The 14,782-nt window shown below is 47.7% G+C and overlaps 1 protein-coding gene and 1 long non-coding RNA gene across 5 annotated transcripts in view; one reads left to right on the plus strand and one right to left on the minus strand.

Annotated features, from left to right (window-relative positions):
- The window catches only part of LOC110511547 (high affinity cAMP-specific and IBMX-insensitive 3',5'-cyclic phosphodiesterase 8A), a 208,778-nt gene that overhangs the window by 9,434 nt on the left and 184,562 nt on the right, over positions 1-14,782 (plus strand). The gene's annotated exons all lie outside the window — the stretch shown is intronic.
- On the minus strand, positions 4,075-5,072 carry LOC118964971. Of its 2 annotated transcripts, none has more exons than XR_005052286.1 (3): positions 5,032-5,072; positions 4,523-4,948; positions 4,075-4,341 (listed from the first exon to the last, which is right to left on the minus strand). It is a non-coding gene; the product is annotated as an uncharacterized LOC118964971 (long non-coding RNA). The 2 variants fall into 2 exon arrangements; XR_005052287.1 differs by lacking the exon at positions 4,075-4,341 and adding an exon at positions 4,398-4,439.

A 14,782-nucleotide genomic window follows, 5' to 3' on the forward strand; every position in this document is an offset into this window, starting at 1 on the left:
CGGAGTTGGGCTGTTGGGGGGGTACTGGAGGAACGGAGTTGGGCTGTTGGGGGGGGGTACTGGAGGAACGGAGTTGGGCTGTTGGGGGGGTACTGGAGAAACGGAGTTGGGCTGTTGGGGGGGTACTGGAGAAACGGAGTTGGGCTGTTGGGGGGGGGTACTGGAGGAACGGAGTTGGGCTGTTGGGGGGGGTACTGGAGGAACGGAGTTGGGCTGTTGGGGGGGTACTGGAGGAACGGAGTTGGGCTGTTGGGGGGGGTACTGGAGGAACGGAGTTGGGCTGTTGGGGGGGGTACTGGAGGAACGGAGTTGGGCTGTTGGGGGGGGTACTGGAGGAACGGAGTTGGGCTGTTGGGGGGGGTACTGGAGGAACGGAGTTGGGCTGTTGGGGGGGGGGGGGGTACTGGAGGAACGGAGTTGGGCTGTTGGGGGGGGGGGGGTACTGGAGGAACGGAGTTGGGCTGTTGGGGGGGTACTGGAGGAACGGAGTTGGGCTGTTGGGGGGGGGTACTGGAGGAACGGAGTTGGGCTGTTGGGGGGGTACTGGAGGAACGGAGTTGGGCTGTTGGGGGGGGGGGGTACTGGAGGAACGGAGTTGGGCTGTTGGGGGGGTACTGGAGGAACGGAGTTGGGCTGTTGGGGGGGGGTACTGGAGGAACGGAGTTGGGCTGTTGGGGGGGTACTGGAGGAACGGAGTTGGGCTGTTGGGGGGGGGGTACTGGAGGAACGGAGTTGGGCTGTTGGGGGGGTACTGGAGGAACGGAGTTGGGCTGTTGGGGGGGGGTACTGGAGGAACGGAGTTGGGCTGTTGGGGGGGGTACTGGAGGAACGGAGTTGGGCTGTTGGGGGGGGGTACTGGAGGAACGGAGTTGGGCTGTTGGGGGGGGTACTGGAGGAACGGAGTTGGGCTGTTGGGGGGGGGTACTGGAGGAACGGAGTTGGGCTGTTGGGGGGGTACTGGAGGAACGGAGTTGGGCTGTTGGGGGGGTACTGGAGGAACGGAGTTGGGCTGTTGGGGGGGTACTGGAGGAACGGAGTTGGGCTGTTGGGGGGGGGGGTACTGGAGGAACGGAGTTGGGCTGTTGGGGGGGGGTACTGGAGGAACGGAGTTGGGCTGTTGGGGGGGGGTACTGGAGGAACGGAGTTGGGCTGTTGGGGGGGGTACTGGAGGAACGGAGTTGGGCTGTTGGGGGGGGTACTGGAGGAACGGAGTTGGGCTGTTTGGGGGGGGGGGTACTGGAGGAACGGAGTTGGGCTGTTGGGGGGGGGGGGTACTGGAGGAACGGAGTTGGGCTGTTGGGGGGGGGTACTGGAGGAACGGAGTTGGGCTGTTGGGGGGGGGGTACTGGAGGAACGGAGTTGGGCTGTTGGGGGGGGGGTACTGGAGGAACGGAGTTGGGCTGTTGGGGGGGGGGGTACTGGAGTAACGGAGTTGGGCTGTTGGGGGGGGGGGTACTGGAGTAACGGAGTTGGGCTGGGGGGTGGTATTCAAAAAGTTTGTCCGAAGTCCTGTTTGAATCTTTTTTGCGATACGTAATTCAGTCATCATGCACTGTTGTGTGAAAATTGATAAAAGCTTTCCCCCCAAAATTTGCCCAATTTAAATATCGACTCCAAAGTAGGCCTACATTGCATTCGGAAATTATTCAAAAACCTTTTGACTTTTTCCGTATTTTGTTACGTTACATCCTTATTCTTAAATGGATTAGACAATAACAAAAATCTCATCAATCTACACACATCTGTAATAACTAAGTCAAAAAATATTTAAAAAATTGTGCAAATGTATAAAAAACAAATGTAAATAAGGTATTTCTATTTTCTAAAGTTTAGTCACATTGTTTCTGCGACCTTTATCAGAACCCCTCAGTTCTTACCTTTCTAACGGTACTACGCATGTGTTTGTAGGACTTCGTTTTGAAACTGAATTGTACTTTGTGTGGGTAATATACAATATTATGCGTCATTTAGAAAATGGTACCAGAGAGGGTCAGAGCAAGTACACCGTTTAACAGAGCAAGTACACCGTTTAACAGAGCAAGTACACCGTTTAACAGAGCAAGTACACCGTTTAACAGAGCAAGTACACCGTTTAACAGAGCAAGTACACCGTTTAACAGAGCAAGTACACCGTTTAACAGAGCAAGTACACCGTTTAACAGAGCAAGTACACTGTCCAATTTTTTGTTGTTGTTTGTTCCCAGATGTAGTCTCCTGATGTGGTTTAAGCATGGTTGTGGACTTTGAAAAACTAGAAAAGATGGATGTTCTATAAAAAAAATGTTTTTTTAAATATATATTTTTTTAGTAAAAAGCTGAAACTAGGAACTCAGAAACTGTGAAAAATAAAACTGTGAAAATATATTTTGCCAATAGATTAAACTGATTTTATAGGGCCCTACACCTTTAGTAACTGTTCAAAATCACTAACAATAACAAGTCCCCCCCTCCCAACAATCAATGTAAATATGATATTGTCAAATTAAATTGTAATTATTTTTTTATGAAGGGTACAAATTAAAGATGGCAACATTTTAAATGATGAGTTAATCATCCGTTTTCCACTGGCAAATGTACCTGAAGATCAAGCCCGGTAAAGGAATGCTAATTTAAAAGATGGCTATTCATTTATTAGCCTGGTTCTGGATGGAATGCAGGCACGTTATGAGACACAAGGTCATTGTTGGTGTGACCAAATCATACTGGTGCCATCAACTGAAAGAGTTGGTCTAGTCTAGAGACCTGACTAGAGATCACATCTTCATAGTCAGTCTTGAAGTCTACGATAGACCTCTTCTATAGTCCATAGATCATAATCAGCTGTAACTGTCAATAGCAAAACTAAGATTAAAACGATGTTTTAGTGAACCTGAATACAGAAACTGAATGGGGAAGTCTCTTCCATACAGGGTAGACTTCTCTTCCATACAGGGTAGACTCCTCCTCCTCACTACGGTAGACTCCTCCTCCTCACTACGGTAGACTCCACCTCCTCACTACGGTAGACTCCTCCCCCTCACTACGGTAGACTCCTCCTCCTCACTACGGTAGACTCCTCCTCCTCACTACTGTCGACTCCTCCTCCTCACCAGGGTAGACTCCTCCTCCTCACTCTATAGAGAGACAGCATGTCAACCTGTAGGCCCTGCATGACCCCAATACATTAATGAACAACAACATGTCCAGGCCAGTAGAAATTCTGGGGGGGGGTTAGTTGTACCGTGGCGTGTTTCATATGCAGCCACGGAGTGGTGGCCCCCATAGGCTGTTCTCTGTGCTTTGATTAATGAACAACAACCTTGACTAGTTCATAAAAAGGTGTCAAACTGACTGAATAAAAGTCCATGTCCTATCGCCTTGCCGTTCATAAATCATACCACGTATGTCCATGGTATTGCGTTCGGACGATTAAATGAAAGATCTCGATTTTGTATTTTTGACATACAGTCCATCAGAACATCCCAGACAGGGACGTTGAATAGAGTGACACGTCAGTAGCCGACCGAATCGCATCGGTAAGAGAGCTGTTCATTCGGCTCCCTCATTTGCATACCGGTAGTCGTTTTTTTTGGGGGGCGATTTTTATCTGCAGATAAATGATGAAAGCATTTTGATGAAGAAGGTGAATCCCTCCTCGCTGCAGTAGGCAGGCTAGCGGAGCGAGAGCCTCACTCTGGTCCCAAATATGGTCAAAGAAAAACAGATTTGAATTGTTTGAAATGTACTGATGTGTTATCGACAAAGATATCGATTTATAGGTCTGTTGATTTTAATCAAAGTGTCCCACAATGGAGTCGTCAACTGCTGCGTTGTGTCGTAAAGACCATGTTTAACACCTGCTTCAATCGTACCTGTATTACTGAGGAAAGGGACCATGTTTAACACCTGCTTCAATCGCACCTGTATTACTGAGGAAAGGGACCATGTTTAACACCTGCTTCAATCGTACCTGTATTACTGAGGAAAGGGACCATGTTTAACACCTGCTTCAATCGTACCTGTATTACTGAGGAAAGGGACCATGTTTAACACCTGCTTCAATCGCACCTGTATTACTGAGGAAAGGGACCATGTTTAACACCTGCTTCAATCGCACCTGTATTACTGAGGAAAGGGACCATGTTTAACACCTGCTTCAATCACACCTGTATTACTGAGGAAAGGGACCATGTTTAACACCTGCTTCAATCGTACCTGTATTACTGAGGAAAGGGACCATGTTTAACACCTGCTTCAATCGTACCTGTATTACTGAGGAAAGGGACCATGTTTAACACCTGCTTCAATCGCACCTGTATTACTGAGGAAAGGGACCATGTTTAACACCTGCTTCAATCACACCTGTATTACTGAGGAAAGGGACCATGTTTAACACCTGCTTCAATCGTACCTGTATTACTGAGGAAAGGGACCATGTTTAACACCTGCTTCAATCGTACCTGTATTACTGAGGAAAGGGACCATGTTTAACACCTGTTTCAATCGCACCTGTATTACTGACGAAAGGGACCATGTTTAACACCTGTATTACTGAGGAAAGGGACCATGTTTAACACCTGCTTCAATCGTACCTGTATTACTGAGGAAAGGGACCATGTTTAACACCTGCTTCAATCGCACCTGTATTACTGAGGAAAGGGACCATGTTTAACACCTGCTTCAATCACACCTGTATTACTGAGGAAAGGGACCATGTTTAACACCTGCTTCAATCGTACCTGTATTACTGAGGAAAGGGACCATGTTTAACACCTGCTTCAATCGTACCTGTATTACTGAGGAAAGGGACCATGTTTAACACCTGCTTCAATCACACCTGTATTACTGAGGAAAGGGACCATGTTTAACACCTGCTTCAATCGTACCTGTATTACTGAGGAAAGGGACCATGTTTAACACCTGCTTCAATCGTACCTGTATTACTGAGGAAAGGGACCATGTTTAACACCTGTTTCAATCGCACCTGTATTACTGACGAAAGGGACCATGTTTAACACCTGTATTACTGAGGAAAGGGACCATGTTTAACACCTGCTTCAATCGCACCTGTATTACTGAGGAAAGGGACCATGTTTAACACCTGCTTCAATCGTACCTGTATTACTGAGGAAAGGGACCATGTTTATTACCTGCTTCAATCGTACCTGTATTACTGAGGAAAGGGACCATGTTTAACACCTGCTTCAATCACACCTGTATTACTGAGGAAAGGGACCATGTTTAACACCTGCTTCAATCGTACCTGTATTACTGAGGAAAGGGACCATGTTTAACACCTGCTTCAATCGTACCTGTATTACTGAGGAAAGGGACCATGTTTAACACCTGCTTCAATCACACCTGTATTACTGAGGAAAGGGACCATGTTTAACACCTGCTTCAATCGTACCTGTATTACTGAGGAAAGGGACCATGTTTAACACCTGCTTCAATCGTACCTGTATTACTGAGGAAAGGGACCATGTTTAACACCTGTTTCAATCGCACCTGTATTACTGACGAAAGGGACCATGTTTAACACCTGTATTACTGAGGAAAGGGACCATGTTTAACACCTGCTTCAATCGTACCTGTATTACTGAGGAAAGGGACCATGTTTATTACCTGCTTCAATCGTACCTGTATTACTGAGGAAAGGGACCATGTTTAACACCTGCTTGAATCGCACCTGTGTTACTGAGGAAAGGGACCATGTTTAACACCTGCTTCAATCGTACCTGTATTACTGAGGAAAGGGACCATGTTTAACACCTGCTTCAATCGTACCTGTATTACTGAGGAAAGGGACCATGTTTAACACCTGCTTCAATCGTACCTGTATTACTGAGGAAAGGGACCATGTTTAACACCTGCTTCAATCGCACCTGTATTACTGAGGAAAGGGACCATGTTTAACACCTGCTTCAATCACACCTGTATTACTGAGGAAAGGGACCATGTTTAACACCTGCTTCAATCGTACCTGTATTACTGAGGAAAGGGACCATGTTTAACACCTGCTTCAATCGCACCTGTATTACTGAGGAAAGGGACCATGTTTAACACCTGCTTCAATCGCACCTGTATTACTGAGGAAAGGGACCATGTTTAACACCTGCTTCAATCGTACCTGTATTACTGAGGAAAGGGACCATGTTTAACACCTGTATTACTGAGGAAAGGGACCATGTTTAACACCTGCTTCAATCGTACCTGTATTACTGAGGAAAGGGACCATGTTTAACACCTGCTTCAATCGTACCTGTATTACTGAGGAAAGGGACCATGTTTATCACCTGCTTCAATCGTACCTGTATTACTGAGGAAAGGGACCATGTTTATCACCTGTATTACTAAGGAAATGGACCATGTTTAACACCTGCTTCAATCGTACCTGTATTACTGAGGAAAGGGACCATGTTTAACACCTGCTTCAATCGTACCTGTATTACTGAGGAAAGGGACCATGTTTATCACCTGTATTACTAAGGAAATGGACCATGTTTAACACCTGCTTCAATCGTACCTGTATTACTGAGGAAAGGGACCATGTTTAACACCTGCTTCAATCGTACCTGTATTACTGAGGAAAGGGACCATGTTTATCACCTGTATTACTAAGGAAATGGACCATGTTTAACACCTGCTTCAATCGTACCTGTATTACTGAGGAAAGGGACCATGTTTATCACCTGTATTACTAAGGAAAGGGACCATGTTTAACACCTGTATTACTGAGGAAAGGGACCATGTTTAACACCTGTATTACTGAGGAAAGGGACCATGTTAAACACCTGCTTCAATCGCACCTGTATTACTGAGGAAAGGGCCTCTTAAAAGGAAGGAAGCCTGTGGAAGTCAGCTGACTCTTACAGGATTCTTTTAAAAGTCCATACTGTCAAATGCCTGTCCCTCCCTATGTTTTATATATTATACAACAGCTGATGAAACTAACACTGTAAACACACCAAAACACGGATCAGTGTTATTTCCAGGTAATTTACTTCATCTTTACGGGCTACTTTTTCCATTTGCCTGCCTAGCCTATGTGCTTGTGGAAAACACTGATTAGTGACGGTCTATTTCAGAGACGTTAGCAGAGCTGTCAAGATGTCAGAGTTGGTTTGAAGTCTCTCCTCTGGCACAACAACCACTATCTTATTACACTATGACCATACCAAGAACACTGGCTCATCAATTACACAAGGTGTGTGTGTGTGTGTGTGTGTGTGTGTGTGTGTGTGATTTATAAAATAAAAAAAACACACACAGCTAGCTCCAACGGGCTACAAATCTGTTAAACCGTCTTCTCATTAGGGCTCGGAATGACCATGGACCTCACAAACCCAGCTGTACTGTGCTGGCCCGGTACTTCTCACCAAACCCAGCTGTACTGTGCTGGCCCGGTACTTCTCACCAAACCCAGCTGTACTGTGCTGGCCCGGTACTTCTCACCAAACCCAGCTGTACTGTGCTGGCCCGGTACTTCTCACCAAACCCAGCTGTACTGTGCTGGCCCGGTACTTCTCACCAAACCCAGCTGTACTGTGCTGGCCCGGTACTTCTCACCAAACCCAGCTGTACTGTGCTGGCCCGGTTACCCTCCACTGTATTGGCTGGAATCCTGCTGGATGGGACGATGTGGAAAGAAAACATCCGACCCAGTTCAGTACGGTTTAGGTTGGCCTTAGTGTGTGTTACTGTGTGTGTCTGTGTTGTGGGAGTGTGTACAGTTGAAGTCGGAAGTTTACATACACTTAGGTCGGAGTCATTAAAACTTGTTCTTCAACCACTCCACAAATTTCTTGTTAACAAACTATAGTTTTGGCAAGTCAGTTAAGACATCTACTTCGTGCATGACACAAGTAATTCTCCCAACAATTGTTTACAGACCAGATTATTTCACTTATATTTCACTGTATCACAATTCCAGTGGGTCAGAAGTGTACATACACCTAGTTGATTGTGCCTTTAAACAGCTTGGAAAATTCCCCCAAAATATGTAATGGCTTTAGTAGCTTCTGATAGGCTAATTGACATAATTTGAGAAAATTGGAGGTGTACCTGTGGATATATTTCAAGGCCTACCTTCAAACTCAGTGCTTCTTTGCATGGGAAAATCAAAAGAAATCAGCCAAGACCTCAGAAAAAAAAATTGTAGACCAAGTCTGATTCATGCTTGAGAGCCATTTCCAAAGCCTGAATGTACCACGTTCATCTGTACAAACAATAGTATGCAAGTATAAACACTGTGGGACCACGCAGCCGTCATACTGCTCAGGAAGGAGACACGTTCTGTCTCCTAGAGATGAATGTACTTTGGTGTGAAAGGTGCAAATCAATCCCAGAACAACAGCAAAGGACCATGTGAAGATGCTGGAGGAAACCGCTACAAAAGTATCTATATCCACAGTAAAACGAGTCCTATATCGACATAACCTGAAAGTCCACTCAGCAAGGAAGAAGCCACTGCTCCAAAAACGCCATTAAAAAAAGCCAGACTACGGTTTGCAACTGCACATGGGGACAAAGATCATACTTTTTGGAGAAATGTTCTCTGGTCTGATGAAACAACAATAGAACTGTTTGGCCATAATGACCATCGTTATGTTTGGAGGAAAAAGGGGATGCTTGCAAGCCGAAGAACGCCATCCCAACCGTGAAGCACGGGGGTGTCAGCATCATGTTGTGGGGGTGCTTTGCTGCAGGAGGGACTGGTGCACTTCACAAAATAGATGGCATCATAAGGGAGGAAAATTATGTAGATATATTGAAGCAACATCTCAAGACATCAGTCAGGAAGTTAAAGCTTGGTCGCAAATGGGTCTTCCAAATGGACAATGACCCCAAGCATACTTCCAAAGTTGTGGCAAAATGGCTTAAGGACAACAATGTCAAGGTATTGGAGTGGCCATCACAAAGCCCTGACCTCAATCCTATAGAACATTTGTTGGCAGAACTGAAAAAGCGTGCGAGAGCAAGGAGGCCTACAAACCTGACTCAGTTACACCAGCTCTGTCAGGAGGAATGGGCCAAAATTCACCCAACTTATTGTGGGAAGCTCGTGGAAGGCTACCCGAAACGTTTGACCCAAGTTAAACAATTTTAAAGGCAATGCTACCAAATACTAATTGAGTGTATGTAAACTTCTGACCCACTGGGAGTGTGATTTAAATAAAAGCTGAAATAAATCATTCTCTCTACTATTATTCTGACATTTCACATTCTTAAAATAGTTCTGATCCTAACTGACCTAAGACGGGGAATTTTTCCTAGGATTAAATGTCAGGGCTTGTGAAAAACTGAGTTTTTAAATGTATTTGGCTAAGATGTATGTAAACTACCAACCTCAACTGTATATGTCTTATAGGTTGTGTGTGTGTGTGTGTGTATATTATAGGTTGTGTGTGTGTGTGTCAAGGGCAGTCTACCATCTGGGCCGGTCTGCCTGTGATAAGGCTCAAGTACAAGGTCTAGTGATAGTTGTCTTAGTCCGGGAACAGGGCGGTGGTGCATTCCTGCCTCTACACATGAGGCATAAATGGGACAGACAGCAGGGTTCCGGACAGACAGCAGGGTTCCGGACAGACAGCAGGGTTCCGGACAGGCAGCAGGGTTCCGGACAGGCAGCAGGGTTCCGGACAGGCAGCAGGGTTCCAGACAGACAGCAGGGTTCCAGACAGACAGCAGGGTTCCAGACAGGCAGACAGCAGGGTTCCAGGCAGGCAGACAGCAGGGTTCCAGGCAGGCAGACAGCAGGGTTCCAGGCAGGCAGACAGCAGGGTTCCAGGCAGGCAGACAGCAGGGTTCCAGGCAGGCAGACAGCAGGGTTCCAGGCAGGCAGACAGCAGGGTTCCAGGCAGGCAGACAGCAGGGTTCCAGGCAGGCAGACAGCAAGGTTCCAGACAGCCAGCCAGCCAGCAAGGTTCCAGACAGCAGGGTTCCAGGCAGACAGGCAGCAGGGTTCCAGGCTGACAGACAGCAGGGTTTCAGGCAGGGTTCCAGGCAGACACATAGCCAGACGGGCAGGGAGGCAGACTGCCGGGCAGGGAGGCAGACTGCCGGGCAGGGAGGCAGACTGCCGGGCAGGGAGGCAGTTGACTTTCACACACACACCACACCACAATCTCTGTTTGTGATCCTCACTGTCTGTCTTTGTAGTGGTCAGATAGACATAATGAGAGATTTGTATCCCAGGCAGTTATCTTCCATTGAACAGGGTTGATCGTTTTGTTAGCCCAATACTGTTTGTACCATGTTTTGTGCTGCTACCATGTTGTGGTGCTACCATGTTGTTGTTATGTTGTGTTGCGACCATGTTTTGTGCTGCTACCATGTTGTGTTGCTACCATGTTGTTGTTATGTTGTGTTGCGACCATGTGTTGTGTTGCTACCATGTTGTTGTTGTGTTGTGTTGCTACCATGTTGTTATGTTGTGTTGCTACCATGTTGTTATGTTGTGTTGCTACCATGTTGTGCTGCTACCATGTTGTGTTGCTACCATGTTGTGTTGCTACCATGTTGTGCTGCTACCATGTTGTGCTGCTACCATGTTGTGTTGTGTTGTGTTGCTACCATGTTGTGCTGCTACCATGTTGTGTTGTGTTGTGCTGCTACCATGTTGTGTTGCTACCATGTTGTTGTTATGTTGTGTTGCGACCATGTGTTGTGTTGCTACCATGTTGTTGTTGTGTTGTGCTGCTACCATGTTGTTATGTTGTGTTGCTACCATGTTGTTATGTTGTGTTGCTACCATGTTGTGTTGCTACCATGTTGTGCTGCTACCGTGTTGTGTTGCTACCATGTTGTGTTGTGCTGCTACCAACAGTAAAAATACTGTACAAGATGTGGGCCGCATCCCAAATGGCTGGGTGCTGGTCAAAACTAGTGCACTATATAGGGAATAGGGGGCCATTCTAGGACACACACGTAATTGTATACAATGTTTGACTTGGGATGAAAGAAGTACAGGAGCTGTGTTTTTCCAAGTCGGTCCATTAGCCTTTGTTCCCCCGAAATACACACACTGACATTTATGCAGTAGAGCCCTGAAACACTGCTTATCAAGGTCATGATGAGCAGCTGATGTTTAGGCTACAGTGTGATTAGACCAAGGCTGATGTTTAGGCTACAGTGTGATTAGACCAAGGCTGATGTTTAGGCTACAGTGTGATTAGACCAAGGCTGATGTTTAGGCTACATTATGATTAGACCAGGGCTGATGTTTAGACTACAGTGTGGTTAGACCAGGGCTGATGTTAGGACGGGGCTGATGTTTAGACTACAGTGTGGTTAGACCAAGGCTGATGTTTAGACTACAGTGTGGTTAGACCAGGGCAGATGTTTAGACTAGTGTGGTTAGACCAGGGCTGAGTTAGGCTACAGTGTGGTTAGACCAGGGCAGATGTTTAGGCTACAGTGTGGTTAGACCAGGGCTGATGTTAGGACGGGGCTGATGTTTAGACTACAGTGTGGTTAGACCAGGGCAGATGTTTAGGCTACACTGGGGTTAGACCAGGGCTGATGTTTAGGCTACAGTGGGGTTAGACCAGGGCTGATGTTTAGGCTACACTGGGGTTAGACCAAGGCTGATGTTTAGGCTACAGTGTGGTTAGACCAGGGCTGAGTTAGGCTACAGTGTGATTAGACCAGGGCTGATGTTTAGGCTACAGTGTGGTTAGACCAGGGCTGATGTTTAGGCTACAGTGGGGTTAGACCAGGGCTGAGTTAGGCTACAGTGTGGTTAGACCAGGGCAGATGTTTAGGCTACAGTGTGGTTAGACCAGGGCTGATGTTTAGGCTACAGTGTGGTTAGACCAGGGCAGATGTTTAGACTACAGTGTGGTTAGACCAGGGCTGATGTTAGACCAGGGCTGATGTTTAGGCTACACTGGGGTTAGACCAGGGCTGATGTTTAGGCTACAGTGGGGTTAGACCAAGGCTGATGTTTAGGCTACAGTGGGATTAGACCAGGGCTGGAATAAAAGGCTGCACACCCAGTAACTATGCTGGAGGATGGTTGACCACCCAGTAACTATGCTGGAGGATGGTTGACCACCCAGTAACTATGCTGGAGGATGGTTGACCACCCAGTAACTATCCTGGAGGATGGTTGACCACCCAGTAACTATGCTGGAGGATGGTTGACCACCCAGTAACTATGCTGGAGGATGGTTGACCACCCAGTAACTATGCTGGAGGATGGTTGACCACCCAGTAACTATCCTGGAGGATGGTTGACCACCCAGTAACTATCCTGGAAGATGGTTGACCACCCAGTAACAATGCTGGAGGATGGTTGACCACCCAGTAACTATGCTGGAGGATGGTTGACCACCCAGTAACTATCCTGGAGGATGGTTGACCACCCAGTAACTATGCTGGAGGATGGTTGACCACCCAGTAACTATCCTGGAGGATGGTTGACCACCCAGTAACTATGCTGGAGGATGGTTGACCACCCAGTAACTATCCTGGAGGATGGTTGACCACCCAGTAACTATGCTGGAGGATGGTTGACAACCCAGTAACTATGCTGGAGGATGGTTGACCACCCAGTAACTATCCTGGAAGATGGTTGACCACCCAGTAACTATGCTGGAGGATGGTTGACCACCCAGTAACTATCCTGGAGGATGGTTGACCACCCAGTAACTATCCTGGAGGATGGTTGACCACCCAGTAACTATCCTGGAGGATGGTTGACCACCCAGTAACTATGCTGGAGGATGGTTGACCACCCAGTAACTATGCTGGAGGATGGTTGACCACCCAGTAACTATCCTGGAAGATGGTTGACCACCCAGTAACTATGCTGGAGGATGGTTGACCACCCAGTAACTATCCTGGAGGATGGTTGACCACCCAGTAACTATCCTGGAGGATGGTTGACCACCCAGTAACTATCCTGGAGGATGGTTGACCACCCAGTAACTATCCTGGAGGATGGTTGACCACCCAGTAACTATGCTGGAGGATGGTTGACCACCCAGTAACTATGCTGGAGGATGGTTGACCACCAAGTAACTATGCTGGAGGATGGTTGACCACCCAGTAACTATGCTGGAGGATGGTTGACCACCCACTAACTATCCTGGAGGATGGTTGACCACCCCTGAGATAAAATATTGCAACATTACAACCATACACTTTTATCAAGTTATTAATTGAATGAATTAGGGATCAAATGGATAAGGTTGGCTACTTCACAGCAAGGTGTCTAGACATGTTTCTATACTAGGCTCTAATATTCATGTTTCAGAGGAGATCTATGCACAGCAACTTATTTGCCTCCTAGCAGATCTTCCTGCCTGGGGCATCGGCTCTTTGCCTGGCCACCTGACAGATCTTCCTGCCTGGGGCATCGGCTCTTTGCCTGGCCACCTGACAGATCTCCCTGCCTGGGGCATCGGCTCTTTGCCTGGCCACCTGACAGATCTCCCTGCCTGGGGCATCGGCTCTTTGCCTGGCCACCTGACAGATCTCCCTGCCTGGGGCATCGGCTCTTTGCCTGGCCACCTGACAGATCTCCCTGCCTGGGGCATCGGCTCTTTGCCTGGCCACCTGACAGATCTCCCTGCCTGGGGCATCGGCTCTTTGCCTGGCCACCTGACAGATCTCCCTGCCTGGGGCATCGGCTCTTTGCCTGGCCACCTGACAGATCTCCCTGCCTGGGGCATCGGCTCTTTGCCTGGCCACCTGACAGATCTTCCTGCCTGGGGCATCGGCTCTTTGCCTGGCCACCTGACAGATCTTCCTGCCTGGGGCATCGGCTCTTTGCCTGGCCACCTGACAGATCTCCCTGCCTGGGGCATCGGCTCTTTGCCTGGCCACCTGACAGATCTTCCTGCCTGGGGCATCGGCTCTTTGCCTGGCCTCCTGACAGATCTCCCTGCCTGGGGCATCGGCTCTTTGCCTGGCCACCTGACAGATCTCCCTGTCTGGGGCATCGGCTCTTTGCCTGGCCACCTGACAGATCTCCCTGCCTGGGGCATCGGCTCTTTGCCTGGCCACCTGACAGATCTTCCTGCCTGGGGCATCGGCTCTTTGCCTGGCCACCTGACAGATCTCGCTGCCTGGGGCATCGGCTCTTTGCCTGGCCACCTGACAGATCTCCCTGCCTGGGGCATCGGCTCTTTGCCTGGCCACCCATCTGCATCACTCCAGCCAGGAGAAAGGACTTCTAGGATGGCAGTCTGACTGAATGGATGTATTAATAGATGGAGCAGGAGAATTAAATTCAGAGTCTTCAGGAAAATCTGGTCTGTCAGTACACACACACTCTTGTCAGTCAATGGGCATGTGGTGTTATGCTGTGTCGTACTTGCCGTTTTTTTTAATCTCTGCTGGAAAACCAGGTGAAGGACGTGAGGAGAGAGCGAGATAGGGCATAAAAACACACACTGAATGCATCCCAAATAGCCCCCTAATACCTATTCAGAGCACCAGGGCTCAGGTCAAAAGTAGTGCACTTTATATAGGGAATAGGGTGCCAGTTGAGATGCCATCCTCTGTCTGAAGCTGAGCGGGCAGTCTGACGGTCTAGACTCCACTCCAGACAGTCCTATGTGACAGCCCATCAGGAATGTTCCGTTTCAAACCTGACAAATGATGCCTAACTAGACTTTTAAACCTGGAGAACTTTATAGAATTAGAACTCTTGTAAAGAACATTCTTTATTGATGAAACATTCACAGGCAGCAACATGGCATCCATCTATACCACCTAACTCTATGGTATGAAGTTGACCTAACTCTATGGTATGAAGTTGACCTAGCTCTATGGTATGAAGTTGACCTAACTC

This window comes from Oncorhynchus mykiss, chromosome 6 (genome assembly GCF_013265735.2).
Source record: "Oncorhynchus mykiss isolate Arlee chromosome 6, USDA_OmykA_1.1, whole genome shotgun sequence".
Taxonomy (NCBI): domain Eukaryota; kingdom Metazoa; phylum Chordata; class Actinopteri; order Salmoniformes; family Salmonidae; genus Oncorhynchus; species Oncorhynchus mykiss.